Source organism: Urocampus carinirostris, chromosome 3 (genome assembly GCF_059441175.1).
Source record: "Urocampus carinirostris isolate Australia breed hairy pipefish chromosome 3, RoL_Ucar_1.0, whole genome shotgun sequence".
In the NCBI taxonomy this organism is placed as follows: Eukaryota; Metazoa; Chordata; class Actinopteri; order Syngnathiformes; family Syngnathidae; genus Urocampus; species Urocampus carinirostris.
Window position 1 is genome coordinate 25,327,136 of NC_142351.1, and position 14,526 is coordinate 25,341,661.

General features: G+C 39.9%; 1 pseudogene; it reads left to right on the plus strand.

The window, feature by feature from the left end:
• Window positions 1-1,019: 1,019 nt before the first annotated feature.
• LOC148369273 (insulin-like growth factor 1 receptor pseudogene) lies at window positions 1,020-13,633 on the plus strand (annotated as a pseudogene).
• The last annotated feature ends 893 nt before the right edge of the window (window positions 13,634-14,526 follow it).

Sequence of the window (14,526 nt, forward strand, 5' to 3'; positions counted from 1 at the left end):
CCCCCCCTCGCGTGAACGCGCATTCTGCTGCGCTTCCAACGAAAGCGATCGTATTCTATATAAAACGCTTATTAAAACTATAAAGCGAGCTAATTATAACAATTATTAACAATTATTAATTATTATAACCAGTTTATTAAGACGAGAAGCATCCTTCTTCTTGGCGCTGCCTCCCCAACACGCTAGCATAGAAGTGGGCGCTTGCCACAACAGTCTCATAGAACATTTGTAGGAGCTTTTTGCAGATGTTGAAGGACGCCAGCCTTTTGAGGAAGTACAGTCGGCTTTGACCTTTCCTGCATAGAGCTTCTGTGTTGGCAGTCCAGTCCATTTTATTGTCCAGCTGCACACCCAGGTATTTGTAGGTCTGGACAAGTTCTACACATTCTCCTTTGATAGTTACAGGAACCGGGTGAGTTCTAGCTCTCCTGAAGTCCACCACCATCTCCCTGGTCTTGGTGGTGTTCAGGTGCAGATGGTTAGCGTTGCTCCATTGGAAAAAGTCCTGAATCAATTTCCTGTACTCCTCCTCCTGCCCACCTCTGATACATCCCACGATAATAGGGTCATCAGCAAACTTCTGCACGTGGCAGGACTCAAGAGTTGTACTGAAAGTCCGACGTATACAGGGTGAATAGGAACGAGCCTGTGCTGCTAACCACAGTGTCCGATGTACAGCCCCCCTGTTTCACATACTGGTGTTTGCCTGTCAGGTAGTCCGTAATCCATGCTACAAGGTGTGAGCTTACTCCCATCTCACTGGAGAAGTCCAAAAAATGTAATCCTCACAGCACCCTTGCCCCTGTCCAGGTGAGAGATTGGTGTAGCATGTAGACTATAGCATCCTCCACTCCCACCTTCTCCTGGTAGGCAAATTGCAGAGGGTCGATGGCGTGGTGGACCTGTGGCCTCAGGTGGTGCAGCAGCAACCGCTCCATGGTTTTCATCACATGTGATGTCAGGGCGACCGGCCTGAAGTCGTTGAGTTCCTCAGGTCTTGTTTTCTTTGGGACTGGATGATGCAGGATGTTTTCCACAGCTGGGGGAACCTCCCCTGTTCCAGGCTCAGGTTGAAGATGCGCTGTAGAAGGCCTCCCAGCCCCAACGCACAGGCCTTCAGCAGTCGGGGGATACTCAATTTGTACCAGCTGCCTTGGTGGTTCGCAGCCTCCTCAGCTCTCCACACACCTGGGCTGCAGTTATACGGTTAGGTGTGGGCCCCTGTTACTAAAATAAAGCTTGTGTGAGAAACGTCACGCATCTGGGTCCTGCTCCTGTTCCGGTTCTTGACATAAGCATTGTTTTCCTCCCATATTTTGTTTACAGGTTATTAACATCTTTATTATTACTGTCAAAGAACTAGCTAGACCTTGATTACAGATCAAATAATTGATGATCAATTAGAGAAATGCATCCGCCAGCGGCTCAGACATTATATAGGAAATCTCATGTGTCTCCCCTTAAAATATTTCACTTATTATCAGCATTGCCACTGTTTCCTTGAAATAGTTATTTAGTTGGTGTACTTATTTGAAAAATAAGTAAATCCTGATTTTGTTAAGAGTTATAATACAACTTTTATTTTCACTGTAGACCATCCTGTCCATAAAATGTATCGGTCTTTACCAGAAATTGATTTTTTTGGGGTGAAAACAAGAAGATCAAACGTATGTCAAGAAGTACAACAACCACAAGATTACAGTGGAGACTTTCAAATTGGCTGGTGCATGAGCACATTTTGAAATGAGTGCTAAACAGCTGTTGTGCAACATGGAAAAAACAAAAAGCTGTCTATTTTGCTGGTAGCCAGAAATTGTTCAAACCCAAATTGATTAAATTGGCTTATACCATGAAAACTCTGCAAACAATGGCAACAGGAGACTGCACTGAAGACCTCCAAAGCATGTAACAATGAATTTGACACATTCACACACACTAATAGCAGAGTCAGCCATGCAGGGCGCCTACCTGCTTTTAAGGGGCATTATGGGTTCAGTGTTTTTCCAAAGGAAACTTCAACATTTATCTCAAGGAGCTGAAAATACAACCCTGCAAACTTTTGCTTCCAAGACAAACTATCTACCTCCTGATCTACTGTAGCCACAACAAAGAAAATGAGAGAGCGAGAGAGAGAGAGAGAGAGAGAGAGAGAGAGAGAGAGAGAGAGAGAGAGAGAGAGAGAGAGAGAGAGAGAGAGAGAAAAAAGAAAGTAAGAAACCCACAGTAGTTTTAGGAGTGGTGCCATGCTTTGGTGACATTAAATGGACATATTTAAAACTGAAGGTCATTGTTGGGCTCTTTTTTTGGCTGGATTAAATCTGTTGGCGGTCTTGATCCGGACTGCGGGCTGTATGTTTGACACCACTGGCATAGTATATTAACAGTTATATTCTAGGCGGATGTGCTATCCGTTCAACAAAATCCTGCCAAAGAAAAACATTTTTTCTATTTACAACTTTATAAAAGTAATTCAAAGCATTTGAGCATCGAGAGTAGTAGTTTTTCATTGATTGCTCCTGCAGAGGGAATTTCAGACAAGCTCAGCTTGTAATCGCTACCACAAAAACCGACACAAGTGTACTGGCACCTCGCAATGTTTGCAATGAGGTACCTTTTGTTGATGGTTCATTCACTTCAATCGGCCCTTTTTCATTATTTGACTCTAAGTGGCAGTAAAAAGCCTGTGGTAGTGCATTGTGAAACCAGTAGGATGAATGACAAGTATTTTTTAACATAGAGGAGTACATTGTTTTTTTCTAACATTTCTCATCAATTGAAAAAAATAAACCAATCGATAAACTAGATGTGGTAGATAAAGGTGAGAGGAGTCAAGGGGCTGAGAATTGTTTCCATGGTAACTGATGTGCAAGACCAACATTGTGTTGACAGACTAAACCCACGCCTTTAACTCTGCACCTTGTGTAGTTAACCCTCGATCTTAAGAAAAAACAAAAAAGAAGGCCCAGATTGCAGTTCCACGCAGACTCACACTGCAGAGGATGAGTTGAGCTGCAGTTGACTGTGAGCCGTCATTAAGCTTCTGACATTGCATACAACACTCGCGTATCCCCCTGAGGCCCCTGGCTGAGGTTAACTGGGCTTTTTATGCTCAGCCCTCCTCTCATGTGAGGGCTGAAAGGAAACCGTTGTGGTGAAAGAGCAAAGGCTTTGATGAATGTGACCAAAAGAAAAAATCTTTCCGTGTGGGAGGATTCTGAAGACACTGAGGATTGTCGTGTTTGGTAAAAGCTCCTGGAAACATGAACAGATATAAGACACAGTGACCCCCTTAGCTGGTCTGGTGTCAAACATGAGGATTTGCTCACTTTCATCTATTTTGCACATATTGTGTGAGTTGTTTTAAGAGGAGCGTGTCTTTGGTATATCTTAGTATTATCCAAAGCTCAAGTGGCTGGGGGACGTTGAACCGGCCACTCGACCCCCTGACTTTTGGCAAAAGCTAATCTTATGTACCGTATTTTCATGCCCATAAGGCTCACATAAGTCTCAGATTTCATTCAAAGTATAGGGCGCGCCTGGCCAGGCAGTGCGCCCTGTCTCTCATGCAGAGCGGCGCATAGAGACCAGCTCAGTGGCCTTAGGATTGTGTGCCCGCCCTTTAGACAGTGAGGTTGCAGGTTCAAGCTTTACAACATTTTTAGGTGAAGTCCCATGTTTTTTGTCAGATATTTCACATTTCCAACTAGATGAAATCTCTGTGCGTCATCTCTTGTTTAATTGCCTTCATAACCCGCTGGCACAGAAGAGGGCGCGTGACGTCATACGCAATGCATTGTTAGCGGAAGTGCTCATGGATGCTAACGCCATTGCGCATCTAGGCATTTGAAAGCTGTTGTGCTACTGGAGGCTGAAGAGAGTTTTCCTTTCGAATATAAATTAAATCCGAAACCTCACTTTCCCTCCATTGAATGCTTTTGGTTTTCGTCCGCCATGGTGTGTTGATGCCTACGCTACGTGGAAGAACATAGTAACCGAGAATCGAGGGTTAATAAATCAAAGGATCGTGAGTTGGAACAAGCTAAAAAACGAACTCCAACAAGTTTTTATCCGTGTGTTTTCACTTTTTAATCAAGACTCAAAAAAACCACAACCAAACTCGATCTTGCTGCCGCTGCTTTTTTAAAATTTCACACGCTTGTATGCTTGTCTTTGTGGTTGTAGGGCAATCTTGCGGCACTAGCGCCCGGTGACCTTATGCGCCTTATGAGTCGCTAAATAAAAAAATACAACCGGCAAAGGAGAGTGTGATTTTAACACTGTGCGCTTTATGGGGGTTAAAATACGATAAATACCAAATAGATGACCATACCTTATTATCCAGCAGCCTATCTACCAGTGTTTCTTAACCAATTAGGTGTGGGCCCATGTTGGATGACCAATAAGAAATTGTTCAATTTTATCTAAACATTTTGATATTGTCAAAAATTCTGCCATTGTTTGTTGTCTGATTGATGGATTTAAACTCTAAAGATGTTATTCTACTATTGCACAAGCTTCTTTGCATACAATGCGCCTTTCTTGCTTGTGTTTGAAGAAGGAGGAAACAGGATAACACCTTATTTGCGGCCAGATAAGGGACCTGTCTGACCGCAGGCACGCCTAGTTTTTGTTTGCTATAGATAACATGTTATCGTATAAACAGGTCTCAACTGTTTGTTTTGTTACTCCCCTTCCCTTAGCAAAGGAGACCTTATGTAAATTAGGGCCTTCCGAACACAATAAATAGACAAGGAGCATAAGAATATTTCAGAGTATCCAGCAGACTGCCGAAGGGTAGACTATGGATATTACTCCTTGCAAGTAAATCAAATATCACGTTCTCTCTGTCTTTTTTGTATATAGGTTTTGTACATCTGTTGGGTTAAACCTGACATTTATTTGGTCCTTCGAGAGCCGGATTCCAAGATACCTGACGATCCCAGCGTGTGAGTAAAGATCCAGGCAAGTCTGTGGCCACAGCATTAAGACCCTTTTCGGGACTGGTCCTTTTCCTTACAAGTTGGGATCCGAAGGTTGACGGAAAGTCCAAGGACTCAGAGAACTGTGAGTAAAACTTTTATTTTAAAAAGGAATGCATGTGACTAAAGTAAAAGGGTATGAGTGTGAAGAATTCAAAACAGAGTTAAGAAAATAAATCCTAACAATCCTAGGCACTATTAGGTAAAAGAGAAACGTGGCCAGTAAGACTTAAGACACAGATAGATAGATAGATAGATAGATAGATAGATACTTTGTTCATCCCCGAAGGGAAATTCACATTTCCAGCAGCATCCCTGAGCTGAGAACAATCGAGAACAATCGAAAATAACACGGGAGCTGCTGGAGTGGCTGCCATTCGTGACGGCGCCGGAAGAAAAGATTCAATTTGAATCATTTACAAACAAACAAACAAACAATTGAATCATGTACAAACAAACAAACAAAATATTCATGTTTCAATAAGTGAAGTCTTAAGTAAGAGGGAAAGGGTTCCTCTCCGTTTCAAAAAGAACTCAAGGGAAGTTCTTTAAGTAAGAGGGCAAGGGTTCCTCTAAGTAAAAGGGCAAGGGTTCCTCTCTGTTTAAAAAGAACTCAAGGGAAGTTCTTTGTTCTTCAAAAAGAGTGAAAGTGAGTGTGAAAGAAAATACTATTACCACTAGGTAATTGTATTTTATACCAAAGCAACAGGGAATAAATGGTGAGCCTTTGTGGATGCATGTATGCAAGAAAATTCTACCTGCATAGGTTGAAGTGAGTTTTACCACAAAAGGTTATTTATCACCATCCTGTTGAAAGAGAAACTCAGTGTTAGAATACACTAGGTATTAAAAACCACTGAGTCCAAATTTAGTTCTAAAAATGGGAAAGGGGCAAAGTAAAGCAAAACAGAAGCTTTTAGAAGATTTTTCGTGCAAAGACTGGAAAGTTATTGAAAAGGAAGATTCCTCAGCAATAGAACCCCTATGTTACTGGATAAAACAATATAACTTTAATGGGAAGTTGTCCACAGCAGGCATTAGAGAACTGCAACAAAAAATAAGAAACAAATGCAAACAGAAAAATAATAAGATGAGAAAAGAAGGTTATGAACAGACACAAGTCTGGATAAAAATAGCAGGACAGCGAGAGGAAGGTGAAAGGAGGCCAAGACAGGAGAGAGAGGATGTAGAGGAATGCATAACGCAGATAGAAAATCTAAGGCGATCTTATCATCTAAACGGAATGGAAGTACAGCAAGTTTGGATGACACAATTAGGGCCAGATTGGTTCCACGTAAAAGTAGCATACTCTCCAACTAATGACGCTAACCCTCCCGTGATACTTGCACCCGAATCTGAACGATTGACACAACAGGTGACCCCTCTCCTAGAAAGAATCAGAACTAAATACAGGAAAAGAGCAAATTACAATGAAATAGGGAGATGTAAACAAAAACCAGATGAGCCATTTGATGAATACAGAGTAAGAATGGAAAAGGTGTTTAGGGCACATAGTGGGTTAGAACCTGGTGATGGAGCTGACGAGGGCCCCTACAAACAACAATTAAAAAATGCATTGCACTCAGGCTCCTTACCAGAGATTAGTGGATGGGTAAATCGCCACTATAGAAGCATGAATGGAGGAACACTTGCAGAATACATAAATCATGCCCTCCATGCTGAGAAAGTGATCAAAAGTAAGAAAGGGGAGAAGAAGCCATCAACAATTTTCTACCAAGAAGATGAAGGAACCACAGTGTTCTTTCAACAATCTAGAGGTAGAGGCAGAGGTTTTGGATCACGTGCAAGCAATAAACCTAGAACCTGTTGGTCTTGTGGGAAGGAAGGGCATATTGCTATAAATTGCGGAGGCAACTCTTCCCCACAAGACTATCAGAGTGCATGACTAGGCCCGGAACCAGGACCAAAGCCTGAAATGAAATTTGAGATAGAGATAAAGCTAAAGGATAAAAATGAGGAAGAGGAAGAATATCTTTTCAAAACTCGCCATGAGAGATTTGAGGAAGAGGTTTTAAACTTAGAAAACATACTCTATAAAGAGAAAATAAGAAACCTAAATCACCAAATTTTGTTAAATTTATTAGAAGTTTGATTGTTTGGGCCCTGTGTATGTCTTATGTTATATGTTTGTCTGTCTTACTTGTCAAAAAGAAAGCTAAACGCTAAAAAAAGTACGTTTTCAAAAGAGCTGAGATTGTTTAAAGAGTGATATTTAAGAAGAATTGATAGAACAGATTAAAGGAGTTGGAAAAAGTAAATTTTTTGAGGAATAGGTGTTCACCATAAGGGTGTTTAACACAGGCACCGGGGGCCACAGATGGTTCTGGAGATTTTTTTTCTTGCGGTCCGAATTTTTTAGTTGAAAATCGATAAATTAAAAACTGAGAAATTTAGGAAAAAAAATGAGTGAGTTATTTTAGATGCGTTAATTCAAGATAATGACAGAATAATACAGAAAAAGATAAGATATTCCTGTTTTCAGTAAAAAAAAAAAAAAAAAAAATTGGTAAAATAAGGACTGGGAAGACTAGGAAAAATCTAATTGAGTGAATTGGAATAAATTAATTTGAGATAAAGGCATTTTTATACAAAAAGTATTGAAAAAGCGTTAATAAATAATTTATTTTCAATGAATATGGAGGAAAAATTTATTGAGTGGAATACAAATGAGTAATATAACTTGTTGCACATCAATATATGTGATTTTCACATTAAATAAGTGAAGCTAAAATAGTAGATTTAATTGGTTTGAAGGAAAAAATTTAAATTAAGTGAGATGATTAAACGTCATTTTCGCATTAAACTAGTGAGCTAAAAAGCTATTGTGAGAGAGCGTGTAAGGAAGGAATGTTATGTTGAGAATGGATTGTTGGCAGAACAGGTAGGGAAGTTACAAATACAGAAAGATAAGAGTAAGTAAAAGAAGGTATAAAGGGAAAAGAAAATAAATATTAAGAAAAGGAGCATACAAAAAAAAAAAAGAGAAACATAAAGGGGAAAGTTAATTAAATATCAAAAAAGATAATTGGTTGAAAATTAAGTGAGACTAACCGTAATACCATAGATTGGGACAAATAACTTTACTTTTTCAACATTGAATTGTGTTAAGTCTAGATGACTAAAAAAGCAAATGGGTGAGAGTGAAGCACATTATAGAGTGCTTTTGGAAGTCTTCGTTGACTTGAAAAGCGCTGTATAAATGCAGACCATTTACCATTTATAACATTACTTTTATAGAAAAGCTACAAATATAAAAGAAAATTATTGCTAGGGGATGAATATCTAATTAAATGCTAATAAGTATGGACATAATATGTTGTTTTGCTTTAGAAGAAGAAGAAAGAAATACCACAATATTTATACACAAATAATATTACAGAGGAGAAAATGTACGGTATTGGGTAGCAACAGGCGTTAACACATGGTTCAGCGATTCTACTGGACTATCCAGAAAGTCATTATTCTGGACTATAATAGTAAACTCAGGAGTACATCTGAAAAAAAAAGAAGGAATGACACATTTACTTTACTAAGGAACAGCAGGAGCTATTAAAACAAATTCCTAATAAACTATGGTCCCAGGGACCCACAGATGTAGGACTAGTAAAAGGAGCACAACCTATAATAATAAGACCCAAAACAGAACATCGGCCCAGAATAAAACAATATCCTTTAAAACCAGATGCAATGGAAGGAATAGAACCAGTAATAGAAGATCTAAAGAAGGCGGGAGTACTAGTAGAATACGCTGAGTCACCCGTAAACACACCGATATTTCCTGTAAAGAAGGCACCCCCATCTTCAGGGTGGAGAATGGTTCAGGATTTGATAGCGGTAAATAACGCAGTGATCCAGAGGTCCCAGTGTGTGGCAGATCCACACACGCTATTGAACTCTCTGAACCCAAAGGCCAAATATTTCACAGTGGTAGATATAAGCAACGCATTTTTCTCAGTACCAGTGCATAAAGACAGTCAATTCTGGTTTGTATTTACGTTTAAAGTGAAAATATATACCTACACCAGATTACCTCAAGGGTATTGTGAAAGTCCAAGAATTTACTCTCAAGTAAGTTTCGAGCCTCTAAATAAGAGCGAACTATTAACTTATGTAGATGATATATTAGTAGAACCAGGGAAAGAAAAAGAATATTGCATACTAAAGAGCAGGAAATCTGAGTCATTTCAAATAATCAAAATTTTGAAATGAGTTTGAAAATAACGACTTATTAACACAGAAAAAGAAATCGTGAGATTGGAAATTAAATTTTCTGTTTTAATCTCTAAATGAAATGTGCTTTGTTTTTAAAAGGAAAAAAAAAAAAAATACACACAGTATTAAGTATTAATTCAGATAAGGTCATGTTTATTTGTATAACTCTTAATCTCTAAGGATATTAAGGGGCTGCAAAGAAAAAATACTATTGCAAACCGAAGATTATGATAATAATATAATATAATACAATGCGAGTTGATAAGGCAATTTATTAGTGACAAGTATATGTTGTTTTATATTGAATCAATGAGAAAAGATAGTTGATTATGATTGAAGAGAGAGGAAATGACAATTAAAAAAGATTTGACGTTGAGTTCAATTTGGCATTTTTGAGATTTTTGATGTTTAGACAGTGTGATGGTTTGGAATTTTGATGAGTTTAGCGCCAAGAACAAGATCCCCTAGGAGGACAACTGATAAAAAGTCCTTCAAGAGAAGGTGAAATAAGCCACGCTTAATTTTTAAGTAAAAGCATGTTACAATTAACAAATGATTAATAAATACGTAACAAATGCTGACTTATAGTTAAAAAGAAACAATTTCTATGGAAGGAGTGTTTTCAGAAGATAACGAGAAACTGATTGAGCCTGAGTAGGTAGGATCATAGGAATTTAAAAATAGCAGATTAATTATCTTGAGACAGATCATGAGAATTTAAAAATATATCTGCATGGATAAAAAATAATGTTTACATGGTCATTTAACTTAAAGAAGAAAGGAAACAAAACGTGAACAAAAGAAAAAGAGGCTAAAATAACAGAGAAAGTATTGTTTCGTAGGAAAGAAAGATGAAACAGAAAAAAGGAGGACAGGCTATGCTATAGTAACACATGATAAAGTATTAAAGGCAGAAGCATTAACTCAACATTGTTCAGCTCAAGCTGCAGAATTAGTGATCCTAACAGAAGCCTGCAAACTTATGAAAGAACAACAACAACAATATACACAGATAGCCAGTATGCCTATGCAACAACTCACACGTTTGCACAACACTGGAAAAATAGAGGTATGATAACATCAACAGGAAAACCAGTGACACATGCAAAACTGCTAACAGAACTATTACAAGCAGTGCAGCTGCCAAAACAGTTAGCTATATGTAAATGTGTGGCCCACACACCAGAAACAAACCCAGTTTCAAAGGGCAATGCATTTGCAGATAAAATAGCAAAACAAGCTGCACAACGAGAAATAACAGTTCTAAGTCTAACAGAAAATGCCTTAAAAAAACAAAATACTACAAGAAATGCAACAACAATCGCCTAAACCAGAGCAAGAACTCTGGAAAAGAAAAGGAGTACACCTAAAAGATGGAATCTGTAAATGACAAGAAGATAAACCAATCCTACCAAAAAATCTATACAAATGGGCAGAAATATTGAGACAAGGGAAGACATGTCTCAACAGGAGGGATAGTAGGATTGATAAACCAGATATTGATAAACCTATGGTTTTAACTCCTATTAAAAAAATAAATAAATAATAATAATAATAAAATAAAAAATTGTAGAACATGTTTGATATGTGCAAAGCACAATGCTCAGGGTAATCTAAGACCAAAGAGAGGACAGTTTCCAAAGATAGAGAACTGTAATTAATCACCTTTTATGGACTTTATAGAACTTAACAATAGTGAAGGGAAAAAGTTATGTTTAATGATAATAGGTTCATTCTCAAAATCAATAGAGCTTTTTCCTACAAAACACCCAGATGCGCTAACAGTAGCTAAAGCATTATGCCAAGACATAATTCCATGTTATGGGATTCCAAAAAAGATCTATAGTGATAATGGTTCACATTTTGTAAATCAAAAAAATTAACTAAAATAGGCATTTCATATAGACCTAAAAGATCACTGTGCTTATCACCCATAAAGTGCAGGGTTAGTGGAAATAAAAGAATGGAACTATAAAAAAACAGACTTAGGAAGTGTATGGAAGAAACCAAAAGACCATGGACTAAATGTCTAGAATTAGTAAAACTGTATATTAACATCATCAGTACAAATGTGCTAACACCATATGAAGTAATATTTGGTGAATTACCATTCTTTAAAAATATGTGGGAAACTGATGATGAAAGTACTCTGGTTGATTACATGAGAAAAATGTTGCAGCACCAGAAGCAAATAGCAGATCCTAATGAGAACGATGATACACTTTCTATGTCTCCACAGGAAAGCCAATTAGTTGAACCAGGTGATTGGGTTCTGATAAAAAGCAGTAAAGATTGCAGAAAAACACATGAGCTCATTTGACACACTGTAAGAAAGTAATTAAGCATGAGTAAAATAACTGTTTCAATATTTCTATTTTAGCATACGCTTTGATTGTTCTTAGTTGCGTCATTGTAATAGCACTGTGGTACCTACTGGAGAGCTGTTATTCCTCAACAAAACTTTCAGAGGAAGTCTGGCTACAAAGGGGGCTGCAATTATAGTTTGCAGTCGTCTCAAACCAGTGAAGATTGTCCACAACTCTGGAAGTGTTAGGAGGAATTGCAGATCTGCAGGTAGAATGCTAACAGGTAGAATGGTAGCGGTAGGCGAATTGATAGTAGCAATTATAGCAACGTTTTTATTGTTATTTGAAGAAAACCTTAATGTGCAAAAGAGAAGAAGAAAAAAGTAAAAGAACTCTCAGGAAGACAACTGGGATGGCGTTCCCCAGGTTTCTCCAAGAACCCCACGGGCGCTGAGATGCTTTTCCACCTGGCAGTGGTGAAGCCATATTTGACACTCCTTACTGAGAGCTCCAACCCTGCAACTCTGGAGGGCGCTGCAGGGTCACTTCAAAACCTCTCACTGGAAGTTTGCGGCATACAACCGTGCTGCAGTGTGGTAGGAAAAAGAACTTTCCATCCTGGTGGAGCTGCTGCGAATGGACAACGATTAATGTGTCCCAGCCGTTGCAAGCACGCCTGCACCGAAAAAGGCGAATGCTGCCACCGCCAATGTCTGGGCAGCTGCACGCACGCAAACAGCGACACGGCATGCGCCGCCTGCCTGCATTATTACCACGAAGGCCGCTGCGTGCCCGACTGCCCGCCCGGCACTTTCAAGTTCGAGGGCTGGCGCTGCATCACCATGGACCTTTGCTCACAAGTTCACCTGCCCAGCGATGTTCACTTCGTCATCCACGAGGGCGAGTGCATGCCCGACTGCCCCTCCGGGTCCGCACCAACGAGAGTAATCGGATGCTGTGCAGCGCCTGCAACGGCCTATGCGACAAAATCTGCTCCACCTCCGTCATCGACTCGGTGAACGCCGCTCAGTCCCTCAAGGACTGCACCGTCATCGCCGGCAATCTGGACATCAACATCCAGCACCTTCACAACCTCTGGGACTGGACTCAGCACAACCTAACCATCCGTGCGGGACGCCTCTTCTTCCGCCTCAATACCAAACTCTGCATGTCTGAGATCCACACCATGTGGGAGAAAACCAGCGTCACGGAAAAGGCCCAGGAAGGCGACTTTCGCAATAACGGCGAAAGAGCCAGTTGTGTGAGCCACGTCCTCAGGATTTTGTCCAACAGCACGTCCAGCTATGCCATCCGCCTGATGTGGGAGCGCTACCATCCACGGGATTACAAAGGCCTTATCAGCTTTATGGTCTACTACAAGGAGGCCCCTTCTCAAGAACATCACCGAATTCGACGACCAGGACGGCTGCGGTTCCAACAGCTGGCACATGGTGGACGTGGATCTTCCGAAGGATAATAATACGGACCCCAAAGTCGCCATTCACCACCTCAAACCCTGGACCCAGTATGCCATTTTTGTCAAGGCCATTACCCTGCGGGTGGAGGACAAGCACATTCCTGGTGCAAAGAGTGACATTATTTGAATTCGAACTCGTCTGTCATTGCCGACCGTGCCCAAAGAACCCCGTGCCTACGCAAATTCATCCACGAAGCTGCTGGTCAAATGGTCGCCGCCTCTTTTTCCCAACGGCAACCTAACTTACTACCTCGTCAGATGGCAGCGGCAGCCAGAAGACCGAGAGCTATACCTGCACAATTACTACTCCAAAGAGCTGAAGATCCCGATCCGGATCCCTGCCACGGGATTTAGCGACATGGAGGAGATCAGCAAGCCCACCAAGTCAGAATTGTCCGGGGCCAAGAAGGGTCCTTGCTGCGTTTGCCCAAAGACCCCAGAGGAGAAGGACCGGGAGAAGGATGACCGCGTCTTTCTCAAGCTCTTTGAGAACTTCCTTCACAACGCCATTTTTTTTGCAAAGACCTCAAGATCTTCGTCGCCGGGACCTTTTTGGCCTGGCAAATGCCACTTCCTTACATTTTCCAGATCTTTTTTCAGAAGTTTTTGACTACGGTGAATCAGACGACAAAGTTTAACCTCTAAGTGTAACATGAGTACTATAACATGATTCTGTAACTGAAAATCGAGAGAAGAAGTTATTGGATGACAAAGAGAAATAGTGCAAAGTGAATAAACAGGAGGGAAATGATGGATTTAAACTCTAAAGATGTTATTCTACTATTGCACAAGCTTCTTTGCATACAATGCGCCTTTCTTGCTTGTGTTTGAAGAAGGAGGAAACAGGATAACACCTTATTTGCGGCCAGATAAGGGACCTGTCTGACCGCAGGCACGCCTAGTTTTTGTTTGCTATAGATAACATGTTATCGTATAAACAGGTCTCAACTGTTTGTTTTGTTACTCCCCTTCCCTTAGCAAAGGAGACCTTATGTAAATTAGGGCCTTCCGAACACAATAAATAGACAAGGAGCATAAGAATATATCAGAGTATCCAGCAGACTGCCGAAGGGTAGACTATGGATATTACTCCTTGCAAGTAAATCAAATATCACGTTCTCTCTGTCTTTTTTGTATATAGGTTTTGTACATCTGTTGGGTTAAACCTGACACTGATCCATCTTGTACTGAGTTCTATCTTGAGCACATTATATTTGATAATATTCAGAATCAAAAGGAGATTATCGGTATTTCTGGTAAAAAAAAAAACTTGAAGATAACATTTGACATTGAGCTGTGTATAGTGTAAAATGTTTCCTATTTCTTTTTTATAAATTAGGGTAAAAAATGATGAGAAGAATGACGATTATATGCAAAATTATAACACAATTAGTCATGGAAAATATCTATCCATTCATCGTCCTTAGCCACATCACCAAAAATGGATTCTATTCAAGACTTGATAATGTGAACAACTCTATATTTTCGACTTGGACTCCACTAAATAAACAGGGGCTAGGATTCACTTTCA